Below are 13,785 nucleotides of genomic sequence, written 5' to 3'. Positions count from 1 at the left end.
TCCTAGCCCACTGCTGCCTTGCCTGGGAGCCAAGTGATCAGCTGTATCTTGTATGACCATCCTTACTACTAGCTTGTCTTCCCGCCTTGATCTCGTCTCCCTTCCCTTCCCCTCCCCTCCCCTCCCCTCCTCCCCTCCCCTCTTTCCATCCCTTCCTTCCATCTTCCTCCTCCTCCTCCTCCTCCTCCTCCTCCTCCTCCTCCTCCTCCTCCTCCTCCTCCTCCTCCTCCTCCTCCTCCTCCACTTTCTCCTCCTCCTTTCCCCCCAAATAGCCCAGCAGGCTGGGCACAAACTCATGATCTTACTGCCTCAGTCTCTCAGATACTGACTTCACAGGGTTTACACTAGTCATGCCTGGTTCTTGATGCCCTTTTGTTTTGTCTTGTTTTTGCCAGTGTGGGCTGACTACTTGGTACTCCTGCCTGAGCTTAGTGTCGCTGAAGAACAGGGAGCAGATCTCCTTCGGAGAAGTTGCCTGGTGGCAGCAAACCTCCCCATAGTCTCTCTGCAGTCAGATTTGGCTGCTCCAAAATTTTCCTTTTCTTCATATGATGCTTCTGATAACAGAAGCTATTCTGAAGCTCCTAGTACAAGTCCTACTGTGTGACTCTGTGTCCTAGGCTTTATAACTTCTCTCAGATAGGATGGCCTTGAGAGTGTGGTTTAGATCTAATCTATTACAGCACCAAGTATTGCTTCATGTACTTAAGCCTAGCTCCAACTAAGCTCCTTCCTGTATATGTCTGCCTGGCCTTGCTGAACACAGTAGATCAGCCCAGGATAGCCATACATGCTTCCTGCCTTTGAGCCTTTGCCCAAGCTGTCCTTTGCTTCTGGGATGATTTTCTTTCCTCACTGTGCCAGCCAAGGCCTCCCAACCCTTTAATGCTCAGCCCAAATGCAACACCTTTCACCTAGTCTATCTGATTCCCATTCCCATTGGAAAGTCCTCCCCTAGCCCCTTGCCCCCCCCCCCAACTCTAGTCCTCATCTGTCCAGTGGCAAAGCCTGCCCCCAGAGCTCTGTGATGGTTCCTCTTCACTGGCAACTTGACTAGATTTGGAGTCACCTAGAAGACAAACCTCTGGATGTGACTGTGAGAGGGTTTCCAGAGAGCTCTCACTAAGGAGAAAGGCTCATCTTATGTACGGGCAGCACCAGCTTATGGGCTGGCATCCCAGACTGAATAAAAACAAAAACAAAACCAAAACAAAACAAACAAGGAAGGAGAGAGCCTTTATTGGAGTTTCTGGAGTTCTCAGAGAGCTGTCACTCATCGAGTTGCCTGTGAGATCTGGAGTCAGTCACTCCAAAAGTAGATGGAGTAAGCCTGGGCCACTAGGGGGAATATCCTGCAGTTAAGGAAGCCCTGGGCCTGCTGCTCTCATCCACTGAGCTCTTCTGCCCTGGAGAAGCCCACTTGTTGGAGGTTGACATTGGGTGTCATATTTCTTTCCCCTTTTTGTTTCTTTTTGGCACGGGGTCTTGCACTAAGCCTGGAGCTCACTGATTGGGCTTGCTTATCTGAGCAGTGTGAGCCTCAAGGATCCATCTATGTCCACCTCCGAGTTGGGATTATGTGGGTGCTGGGATCTGAGCTTACATAGGTCCTTAGGCTTGCATAGCAAGCACCTTATTGATGGAGCCATCTCCCTGTCCCAGACTCCTTTACATTCAGCCTAATATGTTACCTTGTTAAAAACATAACAGCTTTGGGCTGAAGAGATGGCTCAGTGGTTAAGAGCAGTGACTGCTCTTGCAGAGGTCCTGAGTTCAATACCCAGCAAACCACATGGTGGCCACAACCATCTGCAATAAAATCTGATTGATGCCCTCTTCTGGTGTCTCTGAAGAGAGTGACAGACAGTATACTCTTATACATAAAATAAAGAAATAAATAAATGTTTAATATATATATATTAACAGCTTTATTGAACTGGAAGTCATATATGAAGCTCATCCTTTTATTATAGTATAGGATTGTGTGTGTGTGTGTGTGTGTGTGTGTGTGTGTACTCACTGATCCTCAGTACTTAAAGAGTACTGGCATCACCTCCTGAAGAATCCCAACCCCTCCCCCAGCCCCTGGTGGTAATCTTTCTTCTGTCACGTGGGTTTTCACACAAATGGACTCATGTTTATGACGTGGCCTTTTGTGACTGGTTTCTTTCACACTGCACAATGTTTTCAAGGGCTATGGTGATGTAGCATGCATCATAACCCTACAGAGCATGGTCACTGTATGGGTCTACCCTAGTTGGTTGGTCCATCCATCAGCTGATGGATATCTGGGTCCTGTCCTCCCTTTCACCATCATGAGTAAGGCTGCTCTGAACATGGCTGTGCAGTGTTTTTTGTGTGAACATTTTAAATTCTTCCAGCACTGCAGATCTAACAGTGGATTTACGGAATCACCGAAGTCTGTCATTAAATTCATTAAATATGTAATTATAAATGTTTTCAACTAAACCCCAAGCCTTTTAATTGTATTGGTAGTATCTCTTGAAATACAAATGCTTTTAGTTTTAAGGAAGTCCAAATTATTTATTTTTGCTGTATTTTGATATTAAGGGGGAAAAGAAGTATTTTTCTTCCCATTTTAGGTCCTATAACAGCCTATATAGGCTGAGATCCTATAACAGCGACAGGAAGATAAAGATGAATGCTCATTTGCCGTAAGTTTCACATTGTGACAAACACGAAGAACCAACGGCAGAGGGAAACCTCAGTATTTTAGGGTGACATTTGCCAGAGTGTGGATAGTTGTAGGAGCTGTGGTGGACAATGGAGATGTAAGCCAAGGGTCATTAACTGAGGGAGTCTTGCCAGGCCTGTGCGTTCAGATTCCTTTCTGAGTCTCTCCTGAAATAATGGCCCTCCTTTGCTCTTCATATAAGGAGAATACTTCTTTTTGCTTATTTTAAGATAGAATGTCCCTATGTAGCCCAAGTTGGCCTTAGCTCTTGATCCTTTTGCCTCTACCTCCCTAGTGTTGGGATTATAGCCTTGCACCAGCAGACTGCACTCAGGAGGGGAGGCCTTGCTGATGGTCTTATGACCTACTTCAGGGAGAGGCCTGGAGAGACCCTCTGCTTATCTCTCAATCGCCAAAGGTCCATGTTTTGAACTACAGCATCCGTTGGAAGGAGCCACAGTCTCAGGAAATGAAGGAAAGCTGTGATTGTGGTCTGTTCTCAGTGTGAATCGCCCAGGCTGCCATGAACCACTGGTTCAGAGCTGGAGCTGACCTTGTGGGACTGAACCTGTAACTTGCCCTAGATCCCTGGTTACCATCAGAACTTGCTTGAATTGTTGGGTGTGAAGTTGGTGCTGCAGTCTGAAAAAAGGTAGAAATAAAACCAGTCAGCCTCCTTCGGGGCAGCCCAGCACCTTGAATTCCAGAAATTTCTCCCTCTCTAAGGTGACTCTGAAAGCCTGGGTTGACTAGCAACATTGGCAAATCCTGAAGGCCTACCAGGCTTGGGCGCCAGGGTCCCAGGAAGTGAGTGACTCTTGCCTTGGGCTGCAGTAGAATTGTTGGGGGTGGGGTGAGGTTGGCTCTTTCCCCCAGCACTAGGAAGGGGGTGCATATCTAGAAATTCCGATCTACTTAGCATGGGATGGCTGGTCCTCACTGGTTTTAAAGGTCCCTGCTTGTGTGCTTGAGTGAGTGCGTCCTAGTGTGCACCCTGAACTAGATCCCTGCTGGGGAGAACTGGCCTCCAAGGTCAGTCCCCTGGTGGAGAAACATCTCTGAATGAAGGATGGCACCGAGGAGGAAGGAGGGGGCAATAGTCCTAAATGCTTACATTCCTTCCCCCATCTTACTATTCCTTTATTGAATACAAAACCCCGTGAGATTCCACAGGAGTTCATTTGGGAGAAGGAAAAGAATTTTGACGTCGCCATCTAGCGGCCAGTGGTGAGACAGACGTTTCTGAGAACTGAGTCTAATTTACAAAAGGCTTCCTTTGTGAAGGAGTTTAAAGACTGGTGATTGGGATGATAATCCCAGTTTGTAGGATGCTTGTTTAGCATGCAGAAAGCTGTAGGTTTGATCCCCAGCACTTCTTAAAACCTGGCCATGGTGGCGCTCGCTGGAAACTCCATCACTGGGGAGATAAGAGGCAGGGGATCTGATGTTCACGGCTGTCTTTGGTCACATAGTTCAACGTGTGAGCCACCCTGCCTCAGAACAACTAAACGGAACTGGAGATAAGGGTCCCAGGCTGCACAGAAAATGATGGACACTCACCAGGAAGGACAGCTCTTCCTACCCTCAGGGCTAACTGACATTCCTTTGACTAACAGCTGGAGGAAAGGGCTGGCTTTCAGATGTCTGCGGAGGTGTATGGATTATTCCAAGTGTTTAGTGCCTCAAGGAGCAGGCAAATGGGTTGTGACCAGAAAAGGTTTCCAGGGAGTTGCCTGGAGCAGGGTGGGGCGGGGCGGGGAAGCAGGAGGAGCAGTGGCCTGGCCATGGAAGGAAGCAGCTCCTAGACTTTGTGTTCAGGGTCTTGACATGGGCTCACAGTGATTATGGCTGATAGCTCCTGCTGGGGCCAGACAAGAGTTCAGAAAGGATTTCAGGACTGGGCTGCTCCAGGGTTGTGGGGAGCCGCCCTCACTTTCGCCGTTACAAGATGGCGCTGACATCCTGTGTTCTAAGTAGTAAACAAATAATCTGCACATGTGCCAGGGTAGTTCTTCACTCCATGTGGTCTGCCTTCCCCTTGAGGACAACTCGGCCAATGGGCTGCTGTCAATCAGGGAGTGACACGTCCTAGGTGGAGGATAATTCTCCTTAAAAGGGATGGGGTTTTGCCATTTTCTCTCTTGCTCCTGGAGAAGTAAGCAATAAAGCTTTTGCCACAGAAGATTCCGGTTGTCCTGAGCGTATTCTTTCCGGTGGGAACAAAAGCTCGGGCAATACAGGGTCTCACTCCATCAGGACATGGAAAAACCAAAACCCTTTCAGGAGGAGAAAGTGGGTGTTGTGAGCCTGGGTGTGTACAAAGGAAGAGGTGATTTTTTTTTCAATAAAAATAGTTCAGTGTGGACAGAACTGATTTAAGAACTTGTATGGCTGGAGGGAAGGCCTGGTATGGAAGTCTCCATGAGATATTTGCCCTTGTTTGCTAACATTATTATTATTTTTATTTTGTCTAGGATCTTCTAGCTTTAAACACACCCACCACTTGGAGGGAAGCAAAAATTCCAAAGAACACAGTTTGGGAAACACTGACCAGTAAGAAAGTCTCCAGTTTTGTGCCAGGAGCCTGTGAAGAGTCCCTCATCCTAGCTACCTGGAAGCCGGTATTCTGCTAGCATCCTTCAGATGAAGATGTAGAACACTCAGCTCCTCCTGCATCATGCCTGCCTGGATGCTGCCATGTTCCCGCCTTGATGATACTGGATTGAACCTCTGAACCTGTAAGTCAGCCCCAATTAAATGAGTGTTGCGTTGGTCATGGTGTCTGTTCACAGCAGTAAGACCCTAACTAAGACAGTATTCTTTATCCTGTCAGGCCCATTCAGTTCATGGCTTTCCACACAGTTCCAAAATGGACCCTCCAATTATGGACCAGCTCTGGTTTCTGGCATGTTCTCAGGTTTAGCTGCTTGGAACAGTTCTATCATTCAATGTCTTCCCCTTTCCACCCTTCAGACATCAGCTATTATTTATAAGAAACCTTCCTCTTAAGTATCTCATGACCGCAGTCCTCTCTCTAATCCCCACCTCCACCTTTCTCCTGGGGCTTTTTCACAACCCAGGCCAGTCTTGAGGTCAAACTTAGCTGTCCTCTCACTCTCAAGACTCCAGTCTGGTTGCCATAGTGATCTGTCCCTTATGCAAACCTGGGCACATCACTTGCAGATCTAATACCCCTCTACCTGTGGAAATATTTTCCCAGGACCCTCAGAACCAAGGGACCTCCCACCTCCATGGGAGCTCAGGAGGGATGGGGGGGATGTGTGTCAGACCTCGAGGGTCTTTTACTGCAGGTTCTACTTGTATGGTCTTACAGGGACAGAGGAGAGGTTTAAAATGACCAAGGGTGCACCCTGTCCTACCTGCCCCTTGCTCCTGCACCCCTGAAGCAGGGCTCTCTGGTGGCCTTGAGTCATGGATGGGGTATGGGATAAACATGAGACAGCTCCCTTCTTGTAGGAGCGAGGTTTGTTTGTCTTGGAACACTTCCTGCAAGATTGGAAACAGGGAAGGACACAACAACTGCGCCCTCTTCAGGCCAAGAACAGTAGGTTCACTTGCACAGTGAGGCCTCCTGCCCTTGGTTCAGTTAGCACTTGGCTCAGATAGTGAGCAGGCTCCCTCTCTTTTAAAACACATCGCTGGCCTGGAGGTGGTGGCGCACGCCTTTAATCCCAGCACTTGGGAGGCAGAGGCAGGCGAATTTCTGAGTTCGAGGCCAGCCTGGTCTACACAGTGAGTTCTAGGACAGCCAGAGCTACACAGAGAAATACTGCCTCGAAAAACGGAAAAACAACAACAACAACAAAAAGAATACAGTTGATAATGCAAAACAAACAAAACCAAAAAACACATCGCTGAAGAGTGACATGCACTCTGTGAGTTTATAGAACTTAAATATATGGTTCAGTGGGGGCGGGGGGAATACATTCCTAATCACCCGGAAGTTGCCTGATGTCCCTGCCAAGTCCACATCCACACTTTCCCAGCCAGAGGTGCCCATGAGACGGACCATGCCGATTCTTCTTGAGAGTTATGGAGCTGTGTATAAACAGGGTCTCCAGGCCCAGATCCGCTGTGTACAGGTTCTTTCTCAGCATCGTGCCTGTGCAACTTCTTTGTAGTGACTGTGTGGATTTTTAACTTGCTGGGAAATACTCCATTATGTGTTATATACAATGCAACCTGGTACCTTTTGTTTACCCAGCTTTCCGTTTGTACTTGGGCTTTTTTCTTCTTCTTCTCCTGTGTGGGGGCAATTACAGATAGGGCATTTCCTCCACTCAGGGCTTCTGTTCCATGCCTGGCATTGTCCTATTGTGTTCCGATCCTGGCCGTCTGTCCTGCTTTCCTCCCTCTCTGGGCACCTATTTGGCTGCTGGGACTTAGGGTGTTTGACCTGGACCTGTGATGGTCCTATGGGGTCTCACACTACCTTGGAAGGCCAAGCTGTGGCTCTTAATCCCTTAGAGCTGTGGCTCTAAGCTGTGACAGTCTTAGTCTGGGGAGACTAAGACCTGCTTCATGCGCTTGCTTCTCTATTCTTGCTGATGCTAACATCTGTGGGCCACCTTTTAGCACTGGTTGCTCTTGCCTAACTCTTGTCTGCATCCCTTGGCTGTCAGCCATTGGGAGGCTGCTTGTATGCCTCCAATGAGCCTTCAAGGATGCTTCTGGAACTGGGATATTTATCAGAGACAGATCAGGAAAGCCAGCACCATTAGACATGCAGCTCTGTGCTGCCTTGGGGACACATTCTTGGCTGTCTTCCCAAAACGTTCGTGGTGTGGTACTGTCTGTCGGTATTAACAAGCATGGGTGTCCCTAAATGTTTTTATCTTTGTGTGTGTGTGTGTGTGTGTGCTTGGGTGCACACATCTAGTAGTATATGCATTCCTGCATATAAGTATGCATTTATTTGACTTGTATGTTATCATAAAATATTTTCTCTTAGCTAGGCATGATGGTGTGTGTGTATAATCTCGGAGTCCAGGAGGCTGGGGCAGGTAGGTAAAAGGCCAGCCTGGGCTACAGAACAAGACCGAGTCTCAAGAAAACAGCACAAAACAATAAATATGAGATTTCTCCTAAACAGTGTGGTTTTGTTTTAAAGGTATCTTCTCCACTTCCTTCCTTGTCCCCTCAAAGATCTTGACTAACATCAAGGCAACACCTTCTTTGTAGATGGAAGAGGTAAGATCCATGTTTATTCTGCCCCTTCCCATGGCATAGCCACAGGCAACAGATACCTTAGCTCCTGCCATAGGCAGGGAACATGGGCTTGAGCTATGTTTGGAAGGGGCAGGATCTGGGGGACCCCCACTTAATGCTGTAGGTGATAAAGTGCTTGGAAGAGATGGTGAATGTCTGTTGACCATGCACGCAAATCTGAGTTGTAACATGTTACTTTTAGCTGTGTTGATCTTGAGAAAACTACTCTCTGTGCTTCCGTGTCTCAAAGAAGTCATCTCTGGTTGCAAGGGCCAATATGGCAGATGCCATTTACCTGTGGCCAGAGCGCTCAGAACATGAGACCAGATTTTAGTTTAATTTTAATTAACATTTAAATTCAAATTGCTGTGACTAATGGCTGTGATATAGAATCCACCACTAGAGGACAGCACTGGGTGGCTTCAACCCACATACATACACAACCTTCCCCCCCCCCAGTGTAATACAATTTAGTGAAAATAAATAAATGAATAAATAATTAAATAAACAAATAAAACAAGCTCTGCCTGGTCTTTCTTTGTTTCCCACATGTATTTTCTCTTTCCTTTTGAACTACTGATACCAAAGGCTAGGAGAGGCTGACCTTCTTAATGGGGACACTGGAGGGCAGCAATGGGTACTTTCAAAATGCTCAATCACAAGAGGTTTCCCGAGTCCCCTGGCAGTGCTTTGCTTGTGGCTGATGGCCAGCAGCCTCAGGGGAATGCCAGAAAGCTGTGTTTGCTGAGCTCTGTCCTCTCTTTCCTGTGCTGGGCAGCGGGGTGGGGAGGTCGTGGAAGTGGCGGGTTGGATGTTTTACAAACAAGTTCAAGTTCTCTTGTCTGTTGGTCCCCATAGCAGTTGGGCTGTCAGCTGCTCAAACCGTTTTGTTCTGTAACCGCGTTTGAAAACGATGTGAGGAAGAATAAACAACCGTGAATGTGGAGTCAAGGAGACCTGAGGGTGAAGCCCAGCTTGGCTGCCTGCCTGCTGTGGACCTTGGACAAATTGCATGGCAATTCTGGGTCCCTGGTCTCCTCTTCTGACACACCATGACCTGGTGTAATGTGGGACGCCCGACTTGCCTGCAAGTAAGACTCCACAACAGGATCCTTCTGCAACACGTTTATTGGGAGAGCATGGACTGCGTAGGCGAAAGACCCCGAGCCCCAGAAATGGCACTGCTTATATAGGCCTACGAGTGACGTGTCCATACCTGATTGCTTATGCTACCAGTACCTCATTAATATGCATCGGGCCACGCAGTGACTCGGCAAAAAACTCTTTTTTTTTTCTTTTTTTTTCCCATTTTTTATTAGGTATTTAGCTCATTTACATTTCCAATGCTATACCAAAAGTCCCCCATACCCACCCACCCCCACTCCCCTACCCACCCATTCCCCCTTTTTGGCCCTGGCGTTCCCCTGTACTGGGGCATGTAAAGTTTGCAAGTCCAATGGACCTCTCTTTCCAGTGATGGCCGACTAGGTCATCTTTTGATACATATGCAGCTAGAGTCAAGAGCTCCGGGGTACTGGTTAGTTCATAATGTTGTTCCACCTATAGGGTTGCAGATCCCTTTAGCTCCTTGGCAAAAAACTCTTATGCACATGCGTACATTGGTTGTTTATCCATAATCATGGGTGGTGGCCAGTGGTAGCCAGCGCCATCTTGTAATGGTATTTGCGGCTTCCCACAGTGTAAGGAGTTGCATCTGTATGAAATCATCTACATTTGATTATTCACTGGGGAGTCAGGGTCAGGTGGATCCCTGGGGCTTGCTGACTGGCCAGCCTAGCTCACTGATTAGGTACACCACTGGGGGATCCGCTCTTAAAATGAAGTGGGCGGTGCTTGAGGAGTGAAATCTGAGCTGTCCTCCAGCCTCCACACACATGTGAACCACACACAAGCACTGGTCATTTGGCCAGTGAGATACTTCACTCCCAAGATTTGGATACTAGCATATATTTCTAAAGTTGAACAAATATCCAGTAAATGGGACTTCTGATTGAGAATACTGGAGCCACACTGTCCAATTTATGATTACCAATACTGGATAATCCATTAGAATCTAGACTTTCCAACTCAGGACTATCAAATACAGGATAGTCTACCCATATTGGTCAATACGTGGTCTATTTTATCCCATTCACTTGGTGTGGAGTGATGGATGCCCGAAGTCACGCACTAATATTCCAAGAACAAAAAGCACACACTCACAGATGAACTTTGTGTAGCTTATGAAGTGTTGAAAATATTCAAATTGTTTTTGACATTTCAAGACCAAGAAGTTTAATACAGAAACTTGGGTTTCCAGTTTACTGGACAACATTGTCCTCATGGGGACCCAATTCCCATTTTGATGCTACTGTTTGGGGCTGAGTCTCAAGTGTCCTCTCCAGAAGTGAGTATATGTTTTCTCACTGTGATGGTCACCTGGTGCCTTTGAGCATCTGAGTGTATGACCCCACCCCTGGTCTGTGCTAACCTATGAAAATCTAGGAACTAGCTAGCTTAAGCTTGTCTGGGAGAGAGCACTCAAGGAAGCCATGACAATGTGTGTCATCATACACTGACTGAGAACCATCTATTCAGATAGGTTGCTCCTCCTGGCTCCTATATGGCAGAGTTAGCCCTTTAAAGCAGTGGTTCTCAACCTGTTCTCGACCCCGTTGGGGGTCACATATCAGATATCCTGCATACATACCAGATATTTACATTGTGATTCATAACAGCAGCAAATGTACTGTATGGAGTAGTAATAAAATAATGTTATGGCTGGGGGTCACCACAACATGAGGAACTGTATTAAAAGGCTACAGCATTAGGAAGGTTGAGGACCACTGCTCTAGAGACTGTTGGGCTTCTAGCTGGGTTTTGTGGCTGCTCGTAGGTTCCGGGTCGCATGATCTAACAGTCAACTCCTCACTTTGGATGTCCTTTCTGATCCAGAAGACATCAGAGGCCATACTTAGTGAATTGAACTAGGTATCATGTAAGAAGTGGCGGAGAAAGCCTAGAGTCTCAGTGAATGTGTATTGTTGACATCAGATAAGGACATGTTGTCACAGACCTCAGAATCTCAGACCTATGGAGAAAATGGCAATGTCTCCTCTAAGGGGAGAGGCTCAGAGGAAAATGGCAAAGCCTTCCTCTGGACCAAATGTAGATATTGAGAGTGTGCACAGGAAATGTCCACTGTAGCTTTCTCTCCCTGGATATTTATAGTCTGAAGACTGTTCCCCTATAAAGACCATTCCTACTAAGATTAGGTAAACCTGTCTACTTGATCCAGCTGTATACCATACACCCTGTCTCCTTTGTTTATCTGCATCTACTAACCCCACTTCCTTGTTCAGCCATATGCACTCACCCTGCCTCTCTGTTTATATAATAAAAACATGTTTCCATTATGTGCTGAAGTTTCTTCAACTGAGAGCTCAGACCACCCAACCTTGGCTTTTCTGCTTCTGGATTTGTTTGTTTTTTTCATTCTCTTGCCACCCCAGTCAGGGCCGTGTCCCCAGAGCCATGCTAGATGTAGCAGTGTTCTCTCCAGCGTGGGTCTATCCTTGAATCCAGCACTGGCTATAGAGTCCAAATGCTTTGAGAATTCCTGGGTCAGGAGGCTGACCAGTGGTTCCAATGGTTGTAGGTGCTTTAGTTTGCTCCTCTGTTCCTGTGATAAAACACTCATCAAAAAAACAACTTAGGAGAGGGAAGGATTAATTTGGGTTGTGGGTCACAGTCTACCATCAAAGGAAGCTTGTGCAAGAACTCAAGGCTGGAACGCAGAGGCAGGAATGGAAACAAAGACCATGGGGGAATGTTTACTGGCTTGTTCTATGTGGCTCACTCGGACAGCTTTCTTATACAGCCCAGGAGAATGTGCCCAAGGTTGGCACTGCCTACAGTGGTCTGAGCCCTCTCGCACCAATTTGAAATTAAGAAATGTTTCCACAGACATGAAAACTGGCTGATCTGATAGGGGCAGTTCTTTAGTTAAGGTTCCCCCTTTCAGGGGACTCCAAGCTTGTGCCAAGTTGACAACTGAAGCTAGCTATGATAGGGTTCTTTGTCCAGTTCCCTTCTCCGGGCGTGTATCCATTTCTCTGTAGCTGAGACAGTCATTTGGTGGGCATTGCTGTCAGCTAGTGGACACTTGAAAATCCTAGATTCTTAACCTGTGGGTAGTGATCCTCTTGGGGTCTGCTATCCTGCATATCAGATATTACATTATGATTTATAGCAGTAGCAGATTTACAGTTATGAAGCAGCAACAAGATAGTTCTTCTAATACTATGAATGACACTTTATCAGTCATTTTCTTTACAACTGAAACTCTGGGAATTCCAAATTAACATCCTTGCCTGTGAGCAAGGATGGGGGGGGCACTTCCCAGCATCTCTTCCAGAATGGGGTGCTTCTGCTTATTTTTCATACAGCTTTTCCAGGTTGGCTTGGGCAGAATCCTCCTCTGAGCAATGAACACTACTTGCTTCCCACTGAATTTTTTCTCCAATTCACGAACTAGCCTGACATGAATTTTCTGGAAAGACTTAAAGCTGAGGAACTGGTACAAAAATTATGGTAGCTTTCCGACCACCACCAACTTCAATTTCCTTGGTTGTGGTGATGTTGACTTCCTGCAGCAGAACCTTGACATCTGCGTTCATCTCCAGCTCGAGCAGCACCTGAGAGATGCCAGACTTGGAACTCATCCGGCTTCTCCCCATTTGGCTTCACAGTCTTGGCACTCGAGCTGAACATGGCTTCATCCTTACGGAGTGCCAACTTATAAAGAGGGACAGCTGTCGAGAGAACTGCAACAAGATAATTTTATGGTTGAGAGTCCTCACAACAGGAGGAGCTGTGTTAAAACTCCAACCACTGTCTTAGATGAGAACCTGTAGTGAGTAAGGCTGACACAGGTGGTACTAAGGACCCCCTCCTCACAGTTTGGAGCCTCCCCAGCTCCTGTAGAACTGGCTGAGACCTCAGTGGCTACTACATTGAGGCTCAGCTCCTCTGTCCACCCAACTCTGTCTTCCTCCCTTTCTCACGAATATTTTGCTGGGGGGGGAGTGGGGGGGGCACTTCCCAGCATCTCTTCCAGAATGGTTCCTAAGGAGCACACTTCAAGACTTGGCAGGTCTTTGTAAAAATCTGGCATCCCCCCAAAATCATCTTAGAACATCTGGATTCTTTTACAGCTGAGAATTCCATATCAAGAAGGGCTTTCCAGCTGTGGCTCATGGCTGAAAGTCTGCTGTTTGCAGAGCAAGTACCTGGGTAATTTGGATACTGTTGTGGCCACCTCAGATGTTGATATAAAACAAGAAGAGACAAAGAGAGACACATTCTGTTTAAATAATCAAACCAAATCCAAGTGCTTGTACGCCACAGCTGCTTGGGGGGAAACAGTTCCAGCTTCTTGCCTTCTTCCAACTGCGGGCCTTCTGGCTTCCCCAAACCTGTGTGTGTCTTCTGGCTTTCACTTAGAAGAGAAGACACTGGTCTTTGCCTTCTGGCTGATCAGCCCAATCAAAGCAAGGCACCTTGTCCAAAGGTGAGGTTGTGACTTCATCATCCAAATGATACATTGTGTTTCAGAGTGCCTGCAAATGTACTGTCATCTTCAGAGAAAAAATTTAAACTCTTTGGTCTGGGACTCAGGGACAGAATCCATAATTTCATGACTTCCTCTCAAGACTGTTCTCATGTTGTACAAGTTCCTGCCCAAACAAATCACCTACATTTTTTTCTGGAATCTCCTGCTCATTTGTGTCTGTCAATGCAGCAGTGGGTCTACTTCTCTACCCTTTGTTGCTGTTGTTGTTACATTTATTCTCTCCTAC

The 13,785-nt window shown here is 46.9% G+C and overlaps 1 pseudogene; it reads right to left on the bottom strand.

Moving 5' to 3' along the window:
* Positions 12,240-12,751, bottom strand: Rps7-ps1 (ribosomal protein S7, pseudogene 1; annotated as a pseudogene).

The sequence above is a fragment of the Mus musculus genome, chromosome 8 (genome assembly GCF_000001635.26).
Source record: "Mus musculus strain C57BL/6J chromosome 8, GRCm38.p6 C57BL/6J".
In the NCBI taxonomy this organism is placed as follows: Eukaryota; Metazoa; Chordata; class Mammalia; order Rodentia; family Muridae; genus Mus; species Mus musculus.
Note: the sequence above shows the minus strand (reverse complement) of the source record. Positions and strands in the feature narration are given on the sequence as shown.